This window comes from Lactuca serriola, chromosome 6 (assembly GCF_051521515.1).
Source record: "Lactuca serriola cultivar US96UC23 chromosome 6, Lser_US96UC23_V15, whole genome shotgun sequence".
NCBI classification, from domain to species: Eukaryota; Viridiplantae; Streptophyta; class Magnoliopsida; order Asterales; family Asteraceae; genus Lactuca; species Lactuca serriola.
This window is the reverse complement of record NC_136413.1, coordinates 65,586,227-65,607,684: the sequence shown is the minus strand read 5'-3', so window position 1 is coordinate 65,607,684 and position 21,458 is coordinate 65,586,227.

Sequence of the window (21,458 nt, the reverse complement as noted above, 5' to 3'; positions counted from 1 at the left end):
TGTCCTTAGTCTGGGAGTATGGATTAAGACATAGTCATCCGTCCTTAGTCCGGTAGTATGGATTAAGACATAGTCATTCGTCCCTAGTCCGAGAGTATGGATTAGTTATAACTCTTTGTCATTAATTCGAGAGTATGGATTAGACATTCATCCCTAGTCCGAGAGTATGGATTAGGTAAAGTCGTTCATTTCTAATCCGGGAGTATGGATTAGGTAAAATGGTTAATCTTAGGTTTGAGAGTATGGATAGTCTCGTTGTGAGGATCGACGGGGTGGGATAAGAGTTGCTTACACATACATGGTGAAATTGTATGTTTTGTGAGTTCTAAATTATATATATGATATAACATTGTGGGATTGAAATCCATATGTACTCACCAGGTTTCCCAACCCGACCCACTCAGTTTATTTATATCACAGGTGCCGATATGAAGTGACATTACACTGATAGATTAAGGAGATATAGATCACTAGTGTAAATGAATGTAAGTTCTGTTTATGCTTATGTTTCTGTATTGACGATGACATCCCAAACGTTTTAAAATGAATAAAATACGTTTCTTCGAAAATGTTTTGATAACGTATTTATCGTGTTTTCTGGGAACAAATTCCGCAACATTTTTATGAAAAGAAGTACTCTGATTTTTACAAAGCATAAACAAAATCGGTCTTTTCTGGCCATGGAAAATGGGGATTTCATAACAGATTCTAAGTCTATGACATCCTAGTTACATATAACCTTAGCGTATCCACTTAGCAACTATTTACCTACTAATGAAGACCTTTAGTTCTCAGATAAGTAATTATGGTAACACAAAATACTCTTATAGTATTTTAGGTTCCTGTTATGTTCTAATGTTTTCATTGTAATAATATTGTAAGTTTTTAGACTTGTTACCACATCACAACCATTCATGGGCATATGCTAATCACTTCTCAGACCAACATAGTTGATCAGGCTATGCCACTCCCAGAACTAACCATACATCCCCGAGTCTACTTGTGATGTTTAACAATCATAATACTTTTGTTCTGTCCTAGTGACACTGATTTTAGTATGAATGCAGGTATGTATACTTGGTTAAATATTTTAGTATTTAAAGTATAAACTCCTGATCAGAGTATTTTAATCCCGTTGTGTTTATAATTTGTATATCTTTTATGGGTTGATACACTCGGTTCACTATAAACAATGCTCTGATACAAATCTGTCACACCCCAAAACCGGAACGGCGGAAATGTTAGGGGGCGGAGGACGTCATGCACAGTATCATAACAAAGCATAGTAGTAAACAAGTAACAACATCATCCATTGCATTAATAATACAATTTTATACAAGTGTGTTCTGTGAATTTTATAAGACATCAAAAATGTAAATCAAAATAAGAGATGAGTCTTGAACGAGCTCCATCTTCTCAAAACCTGGCATCGGAACCTATCTGCTGATTTGCTGAGAATACAAGTTATTTTGAAAGAGTTTATAAGCATTTTAGTTTCATTGTTTGTATGAAAAATGTTGGTTGAAAATATTCACAATATAAGTTTGTAGTAAAACTTTGTAAGTGTGTACTTGTAGTAAAATTTTCGTTGTAACTGTTTGTATAATGTTCGTATCTTCCTAGAAAATCCCATATTTTCAACAAAACGGTAGTCTTCTACCAAGACCCAATGTTCCGTTTGTTAGTTTGTAATAGTATGTATTTTTCCAAAGTTTGACTATCGTTATCAAAATATAGTTTGTACATTATCGTTTAATGAGAAAACATTTCAAGGTAAATGTATTAGGGAAAATATTATAGAACTATAGTTTTGTATGTGGAAACTACCGTAGTACCACTTACCTTAAAGCCAATGAATTATAAGGTAAGATGAGATTTGTAACCATACTGATTGACGGCTGTAGGACATGACGATGAAAGACGTCGAAACAAATGTGACATTTGTCACCCCTTGGCTTCATCGGCCGGGGACTGTAGCTAACAGTCGGGGTGCGGAATAGTCTGTCCCGTATAGATCTATACATACAATGCCCGCTCTCCCTCCAGGAGACTCTGGTTACCAACATGACAACGGTGGAATCTGCGTCATGTAGAAGTAAATCTCATATTTTAATTGTTATGTTGGTGTATGTTCCTTCTATTTACTTGTAAATGTATATCTATATGTTCTCTTCTCTGTACTTGTATATGTATATGTTCTTGTTTGTTCCTCATAATAGTAAGTTATGTTTGTTTCTTATCATAGTAAGTATTGACTCACGTATGAACTGAATCTTTGTATGTTTCCTTGTACTAGAAGTAATAAGTAGTATCTTTCTAAACTAAACCTGTTATAGTTTACTAGTAGAATTGTTGTATGACAGAATGTATTTAACTGAGATAAAAACTATTATGTCTTATACATATATACATAATATATAACTAAGGATCAAACAACACTCGGACAAACAACCGGGTACTCTAAGTCCACAACCAAACAAGGAACAGGAAAAATAAAGTGAGTTATCAGTCCTAAGTCCTTCAAACCTTACTTATGTAACTATATATGCATTAGACATGGTTTTGACAATATATATAAGTTTAAAAAGAACTTTTGTAAAACCTTTTGAAGAGTTTAATAACAAATATTGATGACTTGATGTCACTTTATAAAACGATTTAAAAGCAGTTTGGCATATAAGAGCAAGATTAATAAAGAGTTTAACATGTAAAAGAGTTTGATAATCATTTTGAGGTAGTTTTGTTGACAAAACAGTTAAAAGTATAGTAAATCCATTTGTTTGATAGTTATAAATCACATGTGATTGATATTATAAATATAATGATTCAACTTGTATCTCCCCCCCCCCCATAAAAGCATTTAAAAACATTTAAAAGGTTGATTAAGGGGTATGAACTCACATGTAGTGAGTAACTCGAATGAAAGATCGATATAAGATTGTTGGGTGTCAATTGGAGTCTTGAGAACAAACGAATCCTATTTAGCATATAATTACGCATATATGAATACAATTAGTGCTTAAAACAACTAATTATTGAATTGGGACTACCTTAGGGACTAGCAAACACTTATATTGAAGTGTTACAACCATATATGATTGTATATAAGGGTATATGGCTATACAAGGGAGTGTATGGTCAATATGCGCGATATTTGTGTGTGTGTGGCCAGGGTGTGTGTGCGGCCGCACACTCCCCATGAAGTGTGCCAAAAAATATTTTAAGGCCTTAGAACTCATATAGGAAGGTTTCTTACTTCATGCTCTATCCTTATATGGAGTTCATTGTCATTTTTGGACCTAAAAAGGGTGTGTGCGACCACCATGATGTGTGCGGCCGCACACCCTTCATGAAGGTGTCAAAATCGTGTTTTTCCAGCATATCATCAAGTGTTCTTAGCATATAACAAGTTATGATAAGTGTATACACGTTATAGGGGCTTGAAAGGGTGATTAGGGTCCCAAAACTAGTGTGTGTTCTTGGTGTTCTTAACTAAAAATGGATGTTTTCAGGGATCAAAGCAGAGGGGAAGGCTAGTCAAGGTCATGTATTAGCTAATCAACGGATGAATCAGTTACTTGATTGAAGATTGGAGAGAAAAGTTGGATGATACTTGAGAGGATTCCCAGTTCTAGGCTTCAGGAAGTGAAAAAGTGTTCAAAAATGACTAAGGGCCATATATATAGGTGGGAGCGAGTGGCTGGAAAGGGTGTGCGGCTGCACACACTTGTGTGTGGCCGTACACTCAAGTGTGCGGCCGCACACTCCATATGTTGGAGTGTTTGGCCCGAGTGTGCTTGATATGCTTCATATTATCCTGTTTCTAGGCTCCTACCTTGACTGTACTAGGTTTAGAACACTCAAATAGACCCTAAACGGTGCCAAAAGATAACAAAAAAGAGGCTATCTTTGATAGATTTGAACAAGTGTACAGGATAGAAATTTCGGGTTGTCACATCTATTATTGAATTCACCCGACCCGACAGTACCCCTTTGGGGAACGTTCGGTACCAAATTCACTGAATGGGTAAGTCGCCAATCCCTAAAACGGACTATGTAATGCTATGTAATGTACTTTATCTGCTAGGTTAGGGGCAGTCATTTTACTAGTTATAATCTACCCTTGTGTGATTCCCGTTGAAGCATATACTCGGGGGGTGGGTGCAGGGCGGATGATTTTAAAGCGGACTCCCCATTCATTAGATAGAGAAGATGACCAAGATTTCGTGATCCACAACCGAACTTATTCCAAGAGAGCTCCGATTGAATCGGTATTTCTATCCAAGCTCTCTTATTGAATTGCTCATTCAATGAGCATTCTCAATAATATGCCTTGAAGACGACTCGAACCTCCACGCTCTTTAGCGCAAGATTTTGAGTCTCTCGTGTCTACCATTTCACCACCAAGGCATCTTGAAAGTGAATCATATTCCATGAATATGATATCTATCTAGTTTGATGTATGGAATATATGATAAAAGTGGAGTGTTGGAGTATTTCTATTGATCGGTCATGTCATCTAGGCCCGAATTGGACATCCAATTGCTTCGAGTTGAATTATCCGGAGAATGCCTTATGTAGATATCCAGTATATCAAATATAGATATCCAATATATCAAAAAGATGGAGGAAACCACCAAGTAAGGAGCAAACCTGAGCCGCGACATACTAAAGATCTTTCGCCATGTGGGAGTAATAAAGGATGTTCAATGATTCCAAAGTAGGCAGAGGAAATGCATGACGACACCACTAGCGGGCACTGGCCTATTCTGTCAAAAGGGACCCGTAGGTGAGATTCCACTCGGTGAGATACAAATCAGGAGAACCCAACGATGAAAGACTAGCGCCAAAGAAAATGTCACCCTAGATGGGTGACAAACCAGAACCTAAAGTCGCGCCCCTCGCTCCTCCTTCTGACGGACAGGGCAGTTCAGTTGCCCCTTGTTTCTCTCCCTCCAATGGGTGAGGAATGTCATCGTCAGCAACATTTGTCATCAAGGGGCATTCCACAAGCAAATAATTGATGTTGCGTTTCTTGCGCAGGAGTTTACCAATAATATTGCCACCCACACCTTCTGCAAGTGCAGAATCCACTGACGCCTTCCGCTGCTTAAGGGTCGTCCGCCCCCATCGGTGGACGGCCACTTGGTCGTAGGGCCCCCGGAAATTGAGGTAGTGAGCAAGAGTCGACAGGAGTGACAGACCCTTCCCCTATAGCAGTGGATGAAACGATCGATATGGCCACCCGAGCAACGCCTACAGGAGGCAGAAGAGTTTCCACTAAGGGGAATTCGCGATACTGAAGGTCACCCTTAAAATTGCCATGCAACACCCCCTCGAGGGCCAGAACCCTCTCAATGACTGCGATTAAACAAAAAAAAAATCAAACAAATATCCTACTCCCCAAGGGAATCCCCTCAAAAGGAGAAGGGAGGATCAGGGAAGTGATACTTACCATCCTTCTCCACATAAAATGGAGGCATCATTCCTCATGCCTACCAAGCAGCACCCATCCCTACTGCTACCAGAATGAAATCCCGCTCATCTTCCCCGTTGAAGCAAATCCCCCTCAAAATTTGAGCCAAGGACAAACTAGTTTCCGACAATTGAGACGCTTGATCTAAATTGATATGCACGCGGGGATAGCCAAAGCTAATCAAGTCGTTGTTGACCCACAACCACCATTCCTGCCAGTTCTTCAGAGGTGTCTTCTTGCCAACAATAAACACATGATTATTACAACACTGAGAGAAAGTATGAACGCCATATTGGGTGGACGAATTGAAAAAAGACTAGAAAGCCTGAAATTGAGGAAGCACACCTAGGGCCCAACAAGCCAACTCGAACACAACAATCTTGTTAACATCATTGGGTGTAAGGTTGTGAACAGAAAAACCATACTCTCGCATGACTTCATCAAATAACTCTGATATTAGAAGATGAAATTTTGTTTCAAAGATCGACACAGGGACCCCGACCTTCCCTATCGGTAGTTGAGAAAATATAGCCCCTCTTATGGAAACTGCACTCCATGTTCAGTTATAAACCCAAATCAAAACTGAAGGGACTTGAAATCTTCCTGTGTTGGGTCACTCCTAGATTCGACAAATTGCAAACGAAGAACAGAAAATGGCAGGGGAAGATAGGCAAAAAAGAAAAGTGAGGCAGTCAAAGTGTAGGAAACACAAAGAATACAACTTCCCCTAAATAGGGGAGTTCAAAATGTGAAGCAAGGCAATCGAACGGTTTCTGCAGTAAACTATACCTACACAAAATGGATAAGTCACATCAACAGATGTCGGAACCATCTCCACCAAACGCGTGTCCAGATCAATGCGAGAGCACCTTGGCTATGTCACCCCAAGGCTAATGTTTACTATCTTGGCGAACTTGTTAACGTATCCCCCTGGGAATACGTCACAGATAACGAGACCATTACCTAAGGAATACCTAGTCAATGGTCGATGCTCGATGAGTGTTAGGCCCAGGTCGTCGCCTTTGCAGCCTCGCACTTATGTCTCGGTGCTCTAGTGCCAAAGTCAGGCCAAAACGAGAAGCTCCGGTCTACAACAAGACAAAACAGTACCAGAAACCCCCCAGAGCAACAAGCACAACACTCATAATGCTTTCCTTTGGTAGCTCTACACCAATAGCGAGCAACCACTAATGGAGCACGACCCACCAATAGGACACCTCTACATCCTATCGGCTAAGAGAGGACATAAGGTATTGTGTGGGGGGGGGGGGGGGGGGGGGGGTCTTTCCCCTCAACCAGGTTTAAAAAGAACCCTTTCTCCTCTCAGAGAAGGGATTGCCTCTTTCTCTATCTTATGTTAAACCCCAATTCTCTCATCTAAATACTGACTAGACCGTCGGAACTTTGTTCCGGGATCCTCTCCCAAACGACGACTGGCGTCTATTCTTTCTTTGTTGTGATTCTCAGACTTAACCCAAACAAGACATCTAGTGACGGCATTAAGTCTTGGCGACATTTCACAACAATACCCTTGATGTGTTTGAGTTCACCAAGCAATATGGTTCTACCTAGAATGTATATGCATAACCCAATCTAAGTAAATGCTATATATTAACTTGATCAAAGACTCATTCACTTCCTTGCTTGCTCATTGATTATGTCAAACTCAACAAAAAGGATGAGGAGGCTGAATTTAAGTCAAGGAAAAGAAGATCTTAAGGTTTTAGCCGTTATTTTTTAGTTCCCTTTGATTATCGTAATTATTCCTTATATTAGTCGCATTAGAGGTTCACAAATTAAACACTTAAATGGAATTAATATTTTATTAATTATTATATAAACCATTTTAATTTTATCTTAGATCTAATAAAAAATAGATAAATTCTTTTTTTCTTTATTCATCTTATGTTGATAAGTATGAAAATTTATCAAATAAATAATTATTATTTATTCTTGGTCTTTTATGGTTTATAATGTATGACCCATAGTCCCACACACGAATGATATTTGTTTATTTCTTGTAGGTAGCTCCCAACAGACACCCAATTGCACAAGCAATAAACCATTTAATTGTATACACAATGCTAAGCGTCTAGCAACACATTATTGCACTCAATCATGTGAGTTTCATGTCTCTACAAATCATCCATCAACCTTTAAGAAGTGCATATGTTTTCGTCCGAATTGTTATTTGTGATACTTATAGAGCATATGGTATCGTTTAGATTGCTTGTTTGTTCAAAAAAGGTTTTTCGGTCTATGAAGTGAGACAAGATATGAACAAATTTTACTCAAACAGTCGGGATATATCTGTAATATTTTTATGTCCAATAGTCATTATATAATGATATTGCTAATGACATATTATTATTTACGGTCACACCTTATACCAAGTTATTACTAATTGATTATTTATTAGAGTAATTTCTATTATTAAAAAATATCAAAAATTATATTTACTTAGAAAAATATTATTTTGAGAAAATAAAATTTTACAAATTACGACACAAAATTTATTGAAATAATATTTATTGCAAAAATAACAACTTATAAAATATTTCATCAATATATATATATATATATATATATATATATATATATATATATATATATATATATATATATATATATATATAACCAATGTCAAATAAGAAGGCAAATTTTGGTAGGGAGATTAGAATTTTTTTATATACATATTTTTTTAGCAAACAAACTAAATTATTTATTATATGATTTAAAAGTAAGATGATTTACAAGAAAAAAAAATCTCAAAAACACACCTTAATGATTCAATTTTTATGAAATCAAGAAAAAAAAACCATTTAAGACAATAACAACAAAATCATTGTAAAAACCAAGGCCGGCCCAAGAGGTGTGCAAGAGGTTCCCTTGAACAGGGCCCACCATCTATTAGGGGCCCATATCTTTATCTATATTATAGTATTCTATTGGCCCAAATCCTTATTTAGGTTAATCAAGTTCACGTCTTCATTCAGGAAATTAGAACTCGACGCTAACATATTTGAATTAAAATTAGCAACCGAGAAGTTGAAGTAAACGATTCACATCCTAGGTAATTGTTTTCAAACGATTCATTCAAGATTTCAATCCTAATCCATAATGTCTACTCTTCTTGATAGTCCCGCAGCAACGATTCACAATTTCACATTATACTCTTCTTGTTTTCAAATTGTTTGTATACGAGCCTTAAATAATCCAGCAGTAGCACAATTCACAATTTCATATTCTACTCTTCTTGGTTGTGTTTGAGATTCCTGTTTCGTGGTTTGGTTAATTAGTGTACTCAAATGATTTCAAATCAATATACATTTGCAACTTATATCATATTTTAATCTTAAGTTTTGTGTGTGTATTTGTTGTCACAGTAAAACATAATGTGTTTACAACTTAACTGTGATAGTAGAAATACAAATACTACTTACCTATTCCTCTTGAAATGAGTATCTCTATATTAAATGGAATTCGAAATGATGGATTTGTTGTAAGTAGTTTGAAGTTATTTACTTTAATGCATATCATTCCGCTTTTTAAATTAATGGTTAATGTTGTGAAGATGATTTAACCAAACAAATGGGCGAGAGTGGGAGTTAGATTACCACAGTCAAAAAGCTCTAAGCCCTTATGAATCGAAAAAGAAGAAAGAAAATGTTTCCATTTCTTCTGATTTCATTTTCTATGTTTCCAAGTTTATTTTTTTGCATACATGTTGTTAGATGAAATGTCGATGATGTACAATACGACAGAAATCCCATAAACACACTCCAAGAAAATCTTGGTTTGGGAAGCAATGGAGTTTGGAGAGTTTTTTCACAAACAGAAGACACATTAGCCACTCGTTCTCCTCCCACGGTGGGGAAAAAACTGACTGAAGCCGAAAATAAAAAGTCTAAACACACTTATTAAAAGGATGTTTCATTTTTCAAGTAAATGAAAAGTATATTTCTTGTGTAATATTTTTGAAAGAAATTTTTTATAGAAGTACATTGGATTAAATAAATAATTAGAATTTTATTTTTATATTTTTAAAGATTTGTAAAATTTAGGGCCTATTTTTACTAAAATCCACAGGGCCATCGAAATCTCAGGGCCGGCCCTGGTAAAAACGAATCAAAGAAATGTTTTTTTATAATTCCTTTGTTGAATAATCTTATTTTTTTATTCATCGATGACAATATTAAAATTAACTACTCTCTTTATCAAACATCAAGTTTAAACTAAAATAATTGATTCTTAACTATTCTTATGATATATAAGAAGATTTAATTTTAAAAAATGATTTTTAACCATGAATATTATATTCATCAAGAATAGATATATTATATTCTTGTAGTCTTAAAGATTCAAGGCGTAAGTAATTTTCAATATGTTATTATCTAATATATGATGTGTATTCTTCAAAAATCTTACTTCACAAAAAATCTTATTTAAGAACGAAAAGAATAAAAAAAATATTAAAATTCATGCGTATTTTTTAAGAATGAAAAAATCAAATTACATGTTCATACATGTTTAAATTAAGACGTGTTCTAAAAAATATGCTTTAATTTAAATGTATTCAATAAAATATGAAATTTGATTTGATTTTAATTAATTAATTCACTTAGTTTCCTAAAATTTAGATAATTTAAATTTTCTCTCTCTTTATAAAATATAATAAATGTCCTTATAGTTAATAATAGTAATTATATAATACATGCCAATACATGTTAATAGTGTATACCCTAAGATCATATCATTTCATTCTTTTTAATCTAATGGCTATAAGTTGGTTACATATTCATACAATACTTATGATTCACTTTTGATACTTACCATATATATATATATATATATATATATATATATATATATATATATATATATATATATATATATAACTTTTTACCTTCCTACCAAGAAAAAATTCTTATCGAATCTATGTGTGTGTGTATATATATATATATATATATATATATATATATATAGTTAAGAGCTTAAGTGTTGAACACTTCTTGGCACCCTTTTTTACTCATAAGACAATACATGCATGTGTGTGTATGTGTTAAGTGTTTGACTTTCATACTTGCTCAATATCTTATTACATGGACTTGCTTTCACTCTTTATGAAGCTTGGTCATTATGTACTTGTATAGGATTTAAATAGAAGGAAAGAGGCTTACATTTGCATTTGTTCTTTTTTAACTTCTTATATCCCTCTTTTCTCTCTAGATGGTCGACAGTATGAGCTCTCCCGTCTCGCTCTACATTCTTACAAATGGTGCTAGAAATGAAGGCTTAGAAGCTAATTTCTATTAAGACTTATTTGGATATGTCTTAATAGTTTAAGAGTAACTTATTTACAAGTGAATACTAGGATCTATGGTGGTTTCCTCTTACTTGGTGGATACTTGTAGAATGCTTTTTCTTAAAAGCTTCATGCATCATTTCATCAATATTCATCTCCCATGAGAATCAAATGAAGACTGCAAAGGTTATAATTTTCTCCTTCTATGGTTGATTTAATCTTTCCTAGCTTTGAAAAATGATCCTTAGGGGGTAAAATAGTTTTAGATTGTTTAAACATAAAGTTGCTTCCGTTGCTAAACTCGTAGTTTTGACTATTTATTTCCGAATACTTTTGAATAAAACCCAACAATTGGTATCAGATCTATTTTTGCAAGCTTTGTTAGATTATTTGATAAGTTGTTGTTATCTTTTTGTTTTGAAAAACATTGATGGTTTTCTTTTTGTAAGAAAATTCATACATACTTTCTATTAGAACTTTCTAATTGTTATTTTTTAATGACAAAAGTTTAAATGCATTTTTTGTAACCAATATTGTCTTAGAAAAACAAAGTGTTGTTTTATATAATTTTTAGTATATATATATATATATATATATATATATATATATATATATATATATATATCAAGGTTGCAAAAAACGCTCGACGTTAGCTAGTCGGTGGACTGGGGTCAAGGGATTAATCGGCTAGGCGGAGATTAATCGGGTATCATTAATTGCTAATTTCTTCAATTTTAAAAAAATAAATATGACTAGAATCATATCAAATTTCGTAAATACCACTAATATGATAACAAAATAGGTTAATATGATTAATACAACACTAATCATGCCTCAAATAGTTTCATTGAGATAAAACTTCTTTAAAATGCTAAAATTTCTTCGTTTTATAATGTTTCACTTATTATGTATGCAGGGATTAATCGCTAGGCGCCCTCTAATCGGTCGAGTAGCGCCTAGGGATTAATCGGAGATTAATCGGGACCTAGTCGAGATTTTTACAACAGTGATATATATATATATATATATATATATATATATATATATATATATATATATATATATATGATATGCATAAAGTAGTCATGGGCCCCTTCTAAATGTGTTTGTGTTGATTGTTAAAATGATTGTAATATTTATGTATTCATATAGTATCTAATAATTAAATACATAGCTTTCATTTTGTTTATTTTCGTATGTAATAAATTAGTTTTAGAAATAGTTTATTTTTATAAAAATGTAACAAGAATGAAGATGGTGACCATTTTAGAATACCAAAAGTTTATAAACTTGATATTATTAAAGCTCTCAAACTTTATAAAATTATTTTTATAAACTTGCTACAATGTGTTAAAGCAAGTGGAGCATGAATACAATACAAGATTTTTGGTCCCCTTATGTCCCTTTAGGAATTAATGGACTTGATATTTTTTTGATGGCTCACAAAAATGTATCTAGTTGGTTGGTTTATGCACATATCTTTTGTATGCTTGTGTTATTTAAATTTATGTTCATATTGTGTTATTATTGTTAAATTAGATTTCACATGTATAAAATGTTTTGAGCATAAATAACATCATAAGGAGTTTGTTTTAATCACTGTTGTAAAAATCCCGACTAGGTCCCGATTAATCTCCGATTAATCCCTAGGCGCTACTCGACCGATTAGAGGGCGCCTAGCGATTAATCCCTGCATACATAATAAGTGAAACATTATAAAACGAAGAAATTTTAGCATTTTAAAGAAGTTTTATCTCAATGAAACTATTTGAGGCATGATTAGTGTTGTATTAATCATATTAACCTATTTTGTTATCATATTAGTGGTATTTACGAAATTTGATATGATTCTAGTCATATTTATTTTTTTAAAATTGAAGAAATTAGCAATTAATGATACCCGATTAATCTCCGCCTAGCCGATTAATCCCTTGACCCCAGTCCACCGACTAGCTAACGTCGAGCGTTTTTTGCAACCTTGGTTTTAATGAAATTTACCTTTTAACATTAATGGTAAAAATAGTTCTAAAAATAAAAAGAGATTTATCGTTTAAAACTAGCTAACGTAGCGAACGGTAAATTTTGGGATTAAAATTAGATAAGTTTAAAATTGAGATTTTCTAAACATATCAGACTCCAAACCTTATTTTATAAAAGGAAATTTTATTAAAAGGTTTATAAATTCTCTAAAGCACTCAAATGTCCAAATTTAATACTATTTATTAACTTTAAAATTTGACCGCATCGATAATATAAAATTTTGATTTTATAAAAAAACATTGTTAAAATATGATTTTAAATAAAAATGTCAAAATGTGATTTTAAATAAAAAATCAAATCATGGTTTATTGGATGCATGCAATAACTATGATATAATATGTTTTTTTTAAACTAGAATTATAAAAACATCAAAGACTGCTTTTAAACCTCAAATATATGTAATCATATTTGAATAGCACTAGCGTGTCTCTTGTATGCACTAGTAGGATAAATTTTACCTAATCACTTAGTGTTATGTTTTGATGTTCGGGGTGTATTCGCGATTTGTATAACCATATTATGGGCCGATTACACAAGTTCTTTAAAGTGGATGATTTGATCAGAAATCCGTTGTGATCAAGGTCACATATGCAACAGAGATCCGAGGAATAGATAGGATCAAACAGTTCTATTAAACTTTGTTATTAGCGATCCCATAAATCTAGAAATTATATACTACTATAATTGATAATCGATATTTACCTGGTTGGATTCAAATGAATGAGATAAAGGTCACCTAACCATTTTATTTGTTTTGCAACTTAGATCCTAAACTTTGATAATTAATGTTACAGAAACTAAAAGGGTATTATTTATTGAGGATTAAATATTAAAAATACTAAAAGAATTTTTAGATGGAACAAAATCCAATCTCGTAACCATGCATCATATTTCACTTGCTAAACTAATAACATTCTTAAAAGGTAGTATTCCTAAACCATCTTTTCAGCAGAAAACCTAAACATGATACCTGGTGCCAGCATTGTGATGTTGAAGATGTTTCTAATATCATAACTAAGAATAGTTATTCCTGACTTCCAGGAAGTCTTTGATAATTTAAATATATATCATATGTTCTTAAAGGTTAAGTAGATATTCCAATAATATAGTGATATTTGTTTTGAGCCGGTTCAAATAATGGAATAATGCAAGGCTGAAAGAGTCACCATGGATGATCTTCGAGGCCCATAGTTTATGTAATGGATACCTTTAAGTCCAAGAAATCCAAGAAGGCCCGCATTAATGGATCATGTTTCTTTTATGAAGAAACATGACACTAGAAGAGGAACTATCCCTCTTATCTAAACAGAAAGTCTGAAGAGACTAATACTTCATGTATCTACTAGATAGAACTTATATTTTTCATATAACAAACAAGTACTCGGTACTTAATTTTAATCTAATATTTGTGAATGGCTTATAGATATTTATAGAAGAGTAACTAGATGAGCACAAGCAAGTTGGATTGCACTCTTGGAGTTTAGTTTATGATTTATGCTTAGAACATAAAGTACTTGTAATGTAAAACAATATTTTTTTAGAACAATGTGTGTTCTAATTTAACGTGTCTAAATATATGTTTCAGTTAAGGTGTTAAAAATTGATTATTTATTTAAATCGTTTTTTCATAATGATCACCTTCATATTCGGTAAAGATTAAAAATTCGATTTTAGATAACTAGATCTTTTAATAGAATAATAAAGTAAATATCAATGTTTTCTAAATAAACAAGTTCTATATGCAAACACTTTCTAAATAAACTTGTTTTAAATTAATCTTATCTAAGACATTGGTATCTTTATTATATAAATGAAATTCACATATTCCAACTTCAAGAAATAGATTTTTGAAGACAAATAATATAGTTTATTTGACATATGTGGATCTTATTTATATATAAAAGATTTGTAATGATATTTTCCCTAAACCTCACTAACAAATATAGTCGTTGTAATTATATTTTATATGTTAAAACATAATTGTGAAACCTTTGTTGAAGTTTTCAAACATAAATTTTAGGTACAAAAAAGTAATACCATCTATAGAACTAGATATAATAAAGAATGAATTAAACCTTAATATATATATATATGGTTTACTTTCTAATTGATGAAATTATCTTCCTTTACTCTTTTGGGATTTTGACTTAATCATTATTACTTGTATCTCGAATACAAACACCAACTAATAAGTAGATAAAACTCTTTATAAGATTTAGTATTTAAAGGCTCCATCATAATCTTACTTAATGTTTTATGGATTTGAAGTCTATTTTAGACTAAAGCTTATAAACCAAAAATCTACTAATTACATATTTGTAGAATAATCTAAATAATGTTTCGTAAATTATTTATACAAACTTCATGCTTTTAATGAAAAAGAAAGTGGGTGGCCCATGGAACGTGAAGCAGCTCAAGAACCATAGCCTAATGTAGCAGCAGTTGGCACTAGTTTTAATAAGGGATTTTTTAACATGAATAATAGTTATTCATAAACATAAATTGTTCGCATATATGATAGTAATCATCTATAACATTATAAATATGGAATCACTCATTGATGAGTTATTTTTGATGGTTTCTGTAACGCCTAGGATTTCATACCAAGTACACCCAAAAAATTTAATTTATCAGATAAGTCGTATAAATCAGATTATAACTTATTTCTCAGAAATGTAATAATTAATTTATATAACTAGTGGTATTCTCATAATTAACCCCTTTGTAATACTCTATCACTAATTCAAAATTCTATCTTTAAATCGGTAATCTATTTCTCACTCGTAATCACTTTCTCGATAGATCCATCTTTATTTCTTTCTCTCTCTCTCTCTCTCTCTCTCTCTCTCTCTCTCTTCTCTCTCTCTCTCTCTCTCTCTCTCTCTCTCTCTCTCTCTTAAAATGAATTTCTCATTCACAATCGATCTATAAAGTAATCTTTATCTCTCAATAGATAATTTCTCACTAAATCGATGGTCTAATTCTCATCAATTATCTATCTCTCAGTCATAATGTGTCTCCCATTATCATAATCTATCTTTCTCAATATTAATAAATTTCTCTATTAGGATTTATCTCTTTCAATGTGAATTAATCTCTTTATCCTAATCTCTCACTTGTTCGTGACCAATCCATCAATCATGGAGTATCTGTTAATTGTAATTAATCTATTAATTATCATGTATTTCTAGATAATGTTCTAACTCATAATAATGAATAATTTCTCAACAAAATCAATTATTTAAATCTCTTTACAATTCACATATCGCATATTGTAGATATCATAAATATCACTTACATCAAAAATTTGATATAAGGTATTACTCAGAAATAATCTATCTTTTAATGTAATTTATCTGTCAATTATAATATATCTAATCAATCTCTCGATCAGATATTTATCTCTTAGAATAATCGATTTCTCCAATATCAATCAATTTCTCTTTAACAATTTATCATATAAATCGTATAACACAAGCAACACATCGATGGATGTTAGAGTAGAATTACTCACCTGGTTAATTAGCATACTTATTCCAGTTCCAATTTCAATCCATTGTTGTCTATCATCTCATCATGTGGTAGCACCTTATCATTAAATAACAAGTTTCTCAAAACTTGTCATAATTTATTACTAGCTACCCTCAGGACCTTTTGTCATCAAACTAATCAAATCTCATAATGTAATCATAATGGTCTTAACCCATACTCCATTAGCTAAATCTATCATAACGAGTATTTGTAATTTGTTAGGTTTTATAACCCTTACAGTCTCAACTAAATCTTTAATCATAAGATTTACTCACTGATCGTACCAACTGGTTCATAACAACACCATATCAGGAATACTCGTAACCCATACTCGGGTCAAATATATCTCAATAAATATAACATATCAAAATCATAAATTAACAGGGTAAAAGATACCTCAACACATCTCATACTCGGGCCCTTATCACATGTATAATGGTATAACATCTACGATATAATCTCCCGAGAGTGACTCTTGAGTGGCATCTTCGATCCTGCGTGACTAAACTCCTCAAAATGACACATGACTCGTATATGTATACTCTGTATTTTTCATGTCGTTGCCGTCTATATGCCACGTTGTGGCAATTAAATGGATCTCAGTTTTGCCACGTGTCACACTCTTCCACCATGTGTATCGGTTACTCGACTTGTGCCACGTCATGGTGAATCTTCTTCCACATCATGGGAATCAAATTGCCACGTGTTACTGTCCGGTTGACACATGTCTTGGTGATTCATTCATTGCCATGTCGTGGAAAACTTACCACCATGTCGTGGTGATCGAAAGTTGACTGTTGACTTTGAGTTACGTTGACTTTCTCAAAATAGCAACGTATTTTGTTCAAACTTCAAACGGTCATAACTTTATCATACAAACTCCGTTTTCAATGATATTTGTATCCCCAAAATCCTCTTAACAAGCTCTACAACTTTACTCAATTATCTTTTTCTAAATAGCATTCCTCAATTTTGTAACAACGTAAATTTTCAAAACAATTTCATTTCTTTAAAACATAATGTCATTCAAGACCAACCATAAAATCCAATGTAACATGGTCATAATACAAAACATATCAATCCTAAGATCAAACATATCCAAATCCGCCTATGTGTGTGTGTACGAGTCATGCTGGTGCCTTCCCATGGTCCTCACTAGTACCTGATACACATTACACATAAACACTATAAGCAAGAAGCTTAGTGAGTTCCCCAATATACCACTTACACACATACGCCTTCCCAGGCGATACTCCACACGACCTTCCGGTCCATGTGTCTCAGGGGACTTCCGTCCCAACCCGGTAAACCTTCCGGTCCTACCCGTGTCGACCTTCCAGTCCATAACTCCCTGACCTTCCGGTCCACATCATAATGCCTTCCGGCCCATATCATAGTGCCTTCCCGCCCATATCAAGCATAACATACATAGCACATACATAGCGCATACGAAACATGCAACTCATAGCATACAATGCATATATCTCATAGCATACCAGACCTTCCGGTCACACATAGGTACCCTTCCAGGTACAGTATAGTGAGAAGACTCACCTCGTATGATGTCTAGTATCTCACGTGCTCGATATCTCTGAATCTCGAAACAACGACCTAGCCTCGCCTAATCACAACAAATAATCATTCCAAATCATTAACGGCTCTCAAGGCTATGCTACACCCCTTTCTACGATCCCACAGAAGGGTAAAAGACCATTTTACCCCTCCCTGACTCAAAAGTCCACATGTTGACCAAAACCCTAAAAGTCAAAAAAAAAGTCAACAGCAAGCAGTACGCAGGGCGTACCAACTCCTGTACGCAGGGCGTACCCTTGCACTCCAGAATCGGGGAACGCGACCCTTACGTGGCGCGTACTGGGATTACGCCCAGTGTAAATCCCACTTTCTTACTTTCTTCATTTTAGTGTCTTAAACAGTTAAGACACAATCTCACATTCCAGATCTGGCCATTCTAATACCTCTTAATCCATAAAGTCGAAACCTTTAAGCCTTTGCATGGCTATAAAGGTTCCCATACAACATTTACGCCCAACATGTCGTGTTTCTCCATGAAATACAAAGTCGGGAAAAACCAAACCAACACGTCGTGTTCACCTAAAATCTAACAGCTTAATAAATTAAGTTGCCCTCATCGAATCTAAGAGCCCCAAAGCTCAGATCTCAACCAAAATGATATCTAGAAGGGTAAAGTTTCCAACTTTACCCCTAAGAACCATCAAAATGGGTCCAAAACCCAAACCCTAGGCTTAATAGAGTGAGGGCTTAACCAATAAGCACTTAATCTTCAAAGTAATGGGCCTAAAATGCAGATCTGACACCTTAGAGCTTGAAGACCATGTAAAGTTGCCAACTTTACATTCATCCATGCCAATGAGAAGCTCTAAAACTCAAGGAGGGCTTAATAAAGGACTTAATGCATTCATGATACCTAGAATATTATAAAGCGTGCACCTTTTAGCCAAAGGAGGCCACAAAATGCTCAGATCTAACAGGACAACCCATGAAATAACTTAAATCATTAGACAACCCAACAATGAGCCAAAAATCATAAAAAAACCCCACAAGAGAAGATCTAATCAACAATAAAGCAAGGTATGAACTCGATACCTCAAGGAGACTGCAACAAGTAGTGAGATTCTTGATCTATGGCCTTCCTTCCAAGCTAGACACCTTCAAACTCCAAAGCTCTTTCAAATGTGCACAAAACCCACAAGAAACCACTCAAAACCTCAATAACACCACCAATTAAGCTCAATACTCAATTTAGGGTTTTAGATAAGAAGGGAGGCTGGTAAAGAGGTCGATCAAGGGGACTTAAGGCCTTTAAACTGGGTGCACCACCTTAAAAAATTAGGGTTTCCTTCCCAGCTACCAACACACCGTGTTGAGGCACCTCAACACGCCGTGTGGGATCATTAAACTCTGTGGCCAAAGACATCTCGGCACGCCATGTCGAGGTTCCAACACGCCATGTCCTAAAGAGAAAACATAAATAACTTGAAAATAATTTCATACCGAGAAACCAAGTGTTACACATTGCATCGTAACAAGCTTCTCATCATGTCATAGTCTCCTTTTCTCACTCTTCGTTGTCATGTCATGGTATCCTCTTCACCATGTCGTGGTCCATCATCCTAAATAATCATAATACAATCTAGTTTTTATACGTGTCGTGGAAGACTCTCGTCGCGTCGTGGCAACCATAAGTACACTACCTTTATCTACTCACCCTCATAGTCACGTCGTGGCTTGACCCAAACCATTTCGTAGTGATCTAGTCATCACATTGTGATCTTATTCTCTCCACATCGTGATCTCTACAACTCAGTTATAACATCCTACTTTATGGTCACGTCATGGTCATTCTCCCTTCACATCTTGATTAGTAAATCACATTGCTATTAATCGATCTAACTTTATTATGTATCTCAGATCACTACACCACGTATCTCTAGTCATTGTGCTACGTATTTAACTATGGATCTCACAATCATACTTTACAACTCTCTCACAATGCATCACAACATGATTTATAGGGAAATAAAATTATATATATATATATATGTATATATGTATATATGTATATATATATATATATGTATATATGTATATATGTATATATATATATATATATCAAAATTCCATAAGTATTAAATAATATACCTAAATCATAATTATCATATCAGATCAATTATTATTTTTACTCTATGGTTTAAGATTAGTAATCTACTATAAGAACCTAATTCACTTAAACTACGGCTCCAATACCAACTTGTAACGCCCACGATTTCATACCAAATTCACCCCAAAAATTTAATTTATCACTTAAAAGTTTACAATAATTTTGGTGTATATTAGCATTTTGGAATACAAGTAGTTATCACAAGGATCGTACTGGCCTAAAGTACAGGATCGAGCCGGGCGTCACAATAGTGTATCTGCAAAACATATCATCATAACAACAAAAGTCTTACGACTTAGTGAATAACATCTACTATAAGATAATCATATAAATCATAAAATCACATTATAACTTATTTCTCAATTATCTAATAATTAATTTATATAATTAGTGGTATTCTCAGAATTAAACCCTCTATAATACTCTATCACTCATTCAAAATTCTATCTTTAAATTGGTAATCTATTTCTCATTCGTAATCACTTTCTTGATTAAAGATCCCTCTCTCTCTCTCTCTCTCTGTCTATATATATATATATATATATATATATATATATATATATATATATATATATATATCATTCACAATCAATATATCAATTAAGCTTTATCTCTCAATAGATAATTTGTCTCTCAATCGATGATCTAATTCTCATCAATAATCTATCTCACAGTCATAATGTATCTCGCGCTATCGTAATCTATCTTTCTCAATATTAAATAAATCTCTCTATTAGAATCTATCTCTTTCAATGGGAATTAATCTCATTATCCTAATCTCTCACTTGTTCATGACAAATCCATCAATCATGGTCTATCTCTTAATTGTAATTAATCTATCAATTATAATGTATTTCTCAATATTTTTCTAACTCATAATAATTAATAATTTATCTAAGAAATCAATTATTTAAATCTCTGTACAATTCATATATCGCATATCACATATATCACAAATATGACATAAGCTATTACTCAGAAATAATCAATCTTTTAATGTAATCTATCTCTTAATTATAATCTATATCATCAATGAAAATCAATCTATCGATCATATATTTATCTCTTAGAATAATCAATTTATCTAGTATCAATCAATTTCTCTTTAACAATTTATCATATAAATCGTATAACATATAACACAAGCAACACATCGATGGATGTTAGAGTAGAATTACTCACCTGGTTAATTAGCATACTTATTCCAGTTCCAATTTCAATCCATTGTTGTCTATCATCTCATCATGTGGTAGCACCTTATCATTAAATAACAAGTTTCTCAAAACTTGTCATAATTTATTACTAGCTACCCTCGGGACCTTTTGTCATCAATCTTATCAAATCTCATAATGTAATCATAATAGTCTTAACCCATAAGCCATTAGCGAAATCTATCATAATGGGCA